A 5,974-nucleotide genomic window follows, 5' to 3' on the forward strand; every position below is an offset into this window, starting at 1 on the left:
CATGAGAAATTTTTCTATACCCTTTTCTGCAAGATTTTTATCTCCCATTGTGCAACCTCAAATTGAAGCAGAAAGTTTCCAACTAGACCCAGAGATAATTTTCATGATACAAGGTCACAAATTTGAAGGTGAAGTATCAGAAAGTCCTTATCTGCATCTTGAAACATTTTTAGAGATTTGTGATTTGATGAAATGTGAAGGAGTATCAACAGATGCAGTTCGATTGATGACATTTCCTTTCAGTATCAAGGATAAAGTAAGGACTTGGCTATATTCTCTCTGTCCTCAAAGCATCACAAGTTGGGAACAATTGGAGAAGCAATTTCTGAATCTTTTTTTCCCTCCAAGTAGAAGAGTGTATATGAGGAATTGCATAACAAATTTTGCTCAGGCATATGAAGAATCATTATTTGAAGCATGGGATAGATTCAAGAGTCTTCAAAGACAGTGCCCTCATCATGGTTTTAAAAAATGGTTGATTTTTCACATATTCTATGGGGGAATTTCTTTCTCAAACAAGAGTTTATTGGATTCATCAGCTGGAGGTTCTTTTATGAACAAAAGTGTAGATGAAGATATTCATTAATTGATCAAGTGACATTGAACCTCCATGAATAGTCGAACAAAAGTTGGATGGAATTTCCCTCAAATATTCTAGAAGTGCAAACCATAAATGTAAGAGAGCCTGTCAAACAAAATGAAGTTCAACCACCTAAAAATGTTGAAATTCACAAGTCACAGAGTGAGGAGTTCAAACATTTGGGGGCAAAGCTTGATAGTATTGTTTCAAAATGGTTTAAAGAAGATCCCACTCCTACACAGTCAAGATCTAATGAAAAGTGTGATGATCTTGGGTTGAGAAGTGGAAAAAATCATGAAGAACTTCTGAAGAATGACATGTTAAGAATTGAGGAGAAGAATAATAGAAGATCACAAGAACTCAGTTTCATTTCTCTAGGAAGTTCCCAAAGGCCACAAGTACCTTTCCCTCAATGATTAATCACACCAACACTAGATAAGCAAGTTGGACCTCCTCCAAAAGCTCAATGGGAATTTGGGAAAAAGGAAGTTTATGTTAGTTAGAGCCCTAGAGCCAATCATTTGATGATTGTATTATGGACTTGTTGTATCATATTCTTATATAAATAAAGGTATTTGTTTAGGTTATTATACTTACTTATATTGGTGCCAAATAAACTAAGTATAATAGCGTCCTTGAGTAGAAGGTTCTCACCTATATCAATCGGTTAGTTGAACCGATAGTGAGATGATATAGGGAACACTACTCTTAATCATTCCTAGTCGAGTATTAATATTCAAGGATAATGTTAATGCAATAAGACTAGCATATAGGTCAACTCGATGACTTGATCTCACAAGTCATGGATATAGAGATATCAAGTTGAAACATAGGTATGCATTGGAGAATGTATACTGAATGACCCGCCATGAGAAAGTATCATGGATCGTTATATGAGTGTCATATACTTTCTCATGTGGCTATTAGTATGACTACTAGTCCTTGGACCTGAAGTCACCATGGATCCCTACATAAGGAGTTATGTACTTTGTTTCGTCAAACGTCACCCGTAACTGGGTGGACTATAAAGGCGATTAATGGGTATGTAACGAATTATGCAGAGGGATGTGAGTGATGTAGATGGGATCTATCCCTCCTATATGACGGGAGAGACATCAATATTCTTGATAGAGTGAGACCACGAAGTGCATTACCATGCCCAAATGAGTCAATATGAGATATTGAGCTCATTTGATTTAGTGAGTCTACTTGGAGATCAAGATTTAGATTAGTCAGAGGATGACATGGTCTATGCCTTACATTGATCAATCTAGATGTCTAGGATAGAAGGACACTTGTCATATATTGTGAGGAGTCACAATTAGTAGTCACAAGGTGATGTTGGATCTCAACATTCTTGTAACTTGGGCAGTAATGATGTGTTGCTAGATACCGCTTATTACTTATACTCCTAAATGGGTTTAGGGGCATTGCCAACATTACAAGAACCTATAGGGTCACACACTATGGACAATTAGATGGAGATTATGTTCATATGATGAACCAAGAGGATTAGATTTATGTGATGAATCAAATTGGATTAAGAGTAATCCTAATTGGGATAATTGAGTTGGACTCAAGTTGATTCATGTGTTTAATGAGTCTAATTTAGATTATGACTCATTGAATCAATTTAATTAAATGAATTAGATTCATTATATTAAATTGGTTTGAATCAAATGGTTAGATTAGATCAACCATGAGAGAGATTTGGTCAAGTTTGACTTGACTTGAGAGGAAGAGGAAGAGTCAAGTTTGACTTGACTATATGCCACATCATTAGTGAGTTGGCAAGATGTGGACCAATGATGATGCTCCACATCATCATGGTTACTTATGTGTGTGCCACATCATGGAGGTTACAAACCTCCATTCCATTTAATGTGGTCGGCCACATTAATTGTAATGGAGTTACAATTGTGGCCGGCCACACACATAAAAATGAATGGAATTCATTTTTCTCATTCAAGGGGTCATTCACATCTTCTTCCTCCTTGAGCTCTCTCTTCTTGCTCTCCCTCTCCTCATCTTGCCGAGACCTACTAAGGTGCTAGCACACCTATAGTTTGGTTATCTCCTTTCTTGTGTTCGTGTGGTTATGCATAGAGAGTTGTCTACCTTGACAACTTGAGATCCGACACTTCCTTGGACGAGCGGGATTCGTAAAGGGCACGCATCAAGGGTAATTCCTTCTCCTAGTTTAGAACTAGCATAAAACTCGTACTCATAAGTTTTTCGAAAGTTTTTACTTCGCACGGATCCTGTGGCTGGGGCTTTCGGGGTTTCCGCGACGCGAAAAAGGGTTTTCGTGGCCCGAAAAACCCAACAGTGGTATCAGAGCCACGTGCGAAGACTTGTATGAGTTTCGTTTGCATTTTTAAGAAAAATGTAGGTTCTGTAATTTTCTTTAAATTTAGGTTTTTTATGGTTTTTATGGGTAATGTTAATGCAATAAGACTAGCATGTAGGTCAACTCGATGACTTGATCTCACAAGTCATAGATATAGAGATATCAAGTTAACACATGGGTATGCATTGAAGAATGTATACTGAATGACCCGCCATGAGAAAGTATCATGGATCGTTAGATCGTTATATGAGTGTCATATAATTTCTCATGTGGCTATTAGTATGACTACTAGTCCTTGGACCCGAAGTCACCATGGATCCCTACATAAGGAGTTATGTACTTTGGTTTCGTCAAACGTCACCCGTAACTGGGTGGACTATAAAGGCAATTACTGGGTATGTAACGAATTATGCAGAGGGATGTGAGTGATGTAGATGGGATCTATCCCTCCTATATGACTGGAGAGACATCGATAATCTTGATAGAGTGAGATCATGAAGTGCATGGCCATACCCAAATGAGTCAATATGAGATATTGAGCTCATTTGATTTAGTGAGTCTACTTGGAGATCAAGATTGAGATTGGTCAGAGGATGACACGGTCTATGCCTTACATTGATCAATCTAGATGTCTAGGATAGAAGGACACTTGTCATATATTGTGAGGAGTCACAATTAGTAGTCACAAGGTGATGTTGGATCTCAACATTCTTGTAACTTGGGTAGTAATGATGTGTTGCTAAATACCGCTTATTACTTATGCTCCTAAATGGGTTTAGGGGCATTGCCAACGTTACAAGAACCTATAGGGTCACACATTAAGGACAATTAGATGGAGATTAGGTTCATATAATGAACCAAGAGGATTAGATTCATGTGATGAATCAAATTGGATTAAGAGTAATCCTAATTGGGATAATTGAGTTGGACTCAAGTTGATTCATGTGTTCAATGAGTCTAATTTAGATTATGACTCATTGAATCAATTTAATTAAATAAATTAGATTCATTATATTAAATTGGTTTGAATCAAATGATTAGATTAGATCAACCATGAGAGAGATTTGGTCAAGTTTGACTTGACTTGAGAGGAAGAGGAAGAGTCAAGTTTGACTTGACTATATGCCACATCATTAGTGAGTTGGCATGATATGACCAATGATGATGCTCCACATCATCATGGTTACTTAAGAGTGTGCCACATCATGGAGATTACAAACCTCCATTCCATTTAATGTGGTCGGCCACATTAATTGTAATGGAGTTACAATTGTGGCCGGCCACACACAAAAAATGAATGGAATTCATTTTTCTCATTCAAGGGGTTCTCATTCACATCTTCTTCCTCCTTGAGCTCTCTCTTCTTGCTCTCCCTCTCCTCATCTTGCCGAGACCTACTAAGGTGCTAGCACACCTATAGTTTGGTTATCTCCTTGTGTTCGTGTGGATACGCATAGAGAGTTGTCTACCTTGACAACTTGAGATCCGACACTTCCTTGGACGAGCGAGATTCGTAAAGGGCACGAATCAAGGGTAATTCCTTCTCCTAGTTTAGAACTAGCATAAAACTCGTACTCGTAAGTTTTTCGAAAGTTTTTACTTCGCACGGATCCGGTGGCTGGGGCTTTCGGGGTTTTCACGACGCGAAAAAGCGATTTTCGTGGCCCGAAAAACCCAACAGTTCAGTCTTTCCCAGGACCTTCACTAAGGGTTCTTTTCCCACAAAGGTTAGTGGGGGTCAATGAAAATAAAGACTTCGAAAAATCTTGTGACACTAATATGGTTGATTGCAGATTTTTGAATGTATATAAAGATGAGGATTTTTCAGATGAGGATTTTATTGATAATGTAGTGGTAAATAAGTTTTCAGATCTACCTCAAAATTTTATAGGGTGTTATAGTGACATTGAATTTTCAGATGATGAATGTGATGTGGTAGATCAACTTAAAATTGCAAGTGAAGTTATTGATCCTCTTGTTATTGATTCTCCTATTGAGGACATAGATGTTGGTTTATTTTTTGATGTTTGTGTTGATGATGATGTTTTGTAAGAATGTGTAGGGAGCTGTGTTGTGGAAGCAGCATCTCAAGGATCACAACCTTTGTCCACACAACCCTTAGAGGTTGTAAGAATTGATTATGTTATGGAACAATGTGTAGGCACTTATGCAGAGCTAGCAGAGTCTCAAGAATCACCATCTTTGATATCATCAACTGCTGACTCAGAGCTAGAACCATCATTTGATTCAGAGGAGGTCACATCTATATGTTTAGAAATTTCAGGTATCTCTCAGCAAAGTAAGGTTAGTATTTCTTGTGAACTTTTGGAAAATTTTATAGAGGTACCTATCATTGACTTTGTTGGATGTGATTCAGTTTTTATTTCTTATTCTGCTTATCTTAATATGGTTATGGATCTATCTTATCTAATATGTTTGTGGGAGATTTGTTTTTCTTTTGGATGTGCAGATTTCACATGGGCCAATAATTGGAAGCTCAATCTGAACCGTCTTCGACCACTTGAAAAAATTTCCAAGAAGATGAAGATGGAGAGAGTTATACTTTACTTTGTAACTCCTTTGATGAAAGCTCTCTCCATAATAAGAGCCCTTGGTAGGAGGTTTCTAAAATATCTTACCCCTCCAAGAGCGAGATTGCGATGAATCTAATGAGGTGGTCGAGCTAATGACCTTAAACAAGCGCTTCTTGGGAGGCAACCCAAGTTCATTTTCCTTATTTTCTTTTATGTCTTTAGTTCTTTCTTTATAATAAACATGTATCCTCTACTTAATTTTTCTTGTCTATCTTATTTTTATAGAATTCAAAGTTGTGGAGGAATGTGAGCATTGGATAGAGGAGTATTTTTAAAACATGAATGACAACCATTTGGAGCTCATCACTTGGTAATTTCTCTAAATTTCATAAATCTTCTCCACATTGTTTTTAGTTTTCATTGGGACAATGAAAAGTTTAAGTCTGGGGGGATGCATTAGATGCATTTTATTTAGTTTAGTTTTTGCATAATAAATTTTTTGTTTTTTGC

The 5,974-nt window shown here is 37.2% G+C and overlaps 1 non-coding gene across 1 annotated transcript; it reads right to left on the minus strand.

Annotated features, from left to right (window-relative positions):
• Nucleotides 1-359: 359 nt before the first annotated feature.
• LOC122044584 lies at nt 360-465 on the minus strand. The gene has a single exon (XR_006129617.1). It is a non-coding gene; the product is annotated as a small nucleolar RNA R71 (small nucleolar RNA).
• Between the last annotated feature and the right edge of the window lie 5,509 nt (nt 466-5,974).

Source organism: Zingiber officinale, chromosome 2A (genome assembly GCF_018446385.1).
Source record: "Zingiber officinale cultivar Zhangliang chromosome 2A, Zo_v1.1, whole genome shotgun sequence".
Taxonomy (NCBI): domain Eukaryota; kingdom Viridiplantae; phylum Streptophyta; class Magnoliopsida; order Zingiberales; family Zingiberaceae; genus Zingiber; species Zingiber officinale.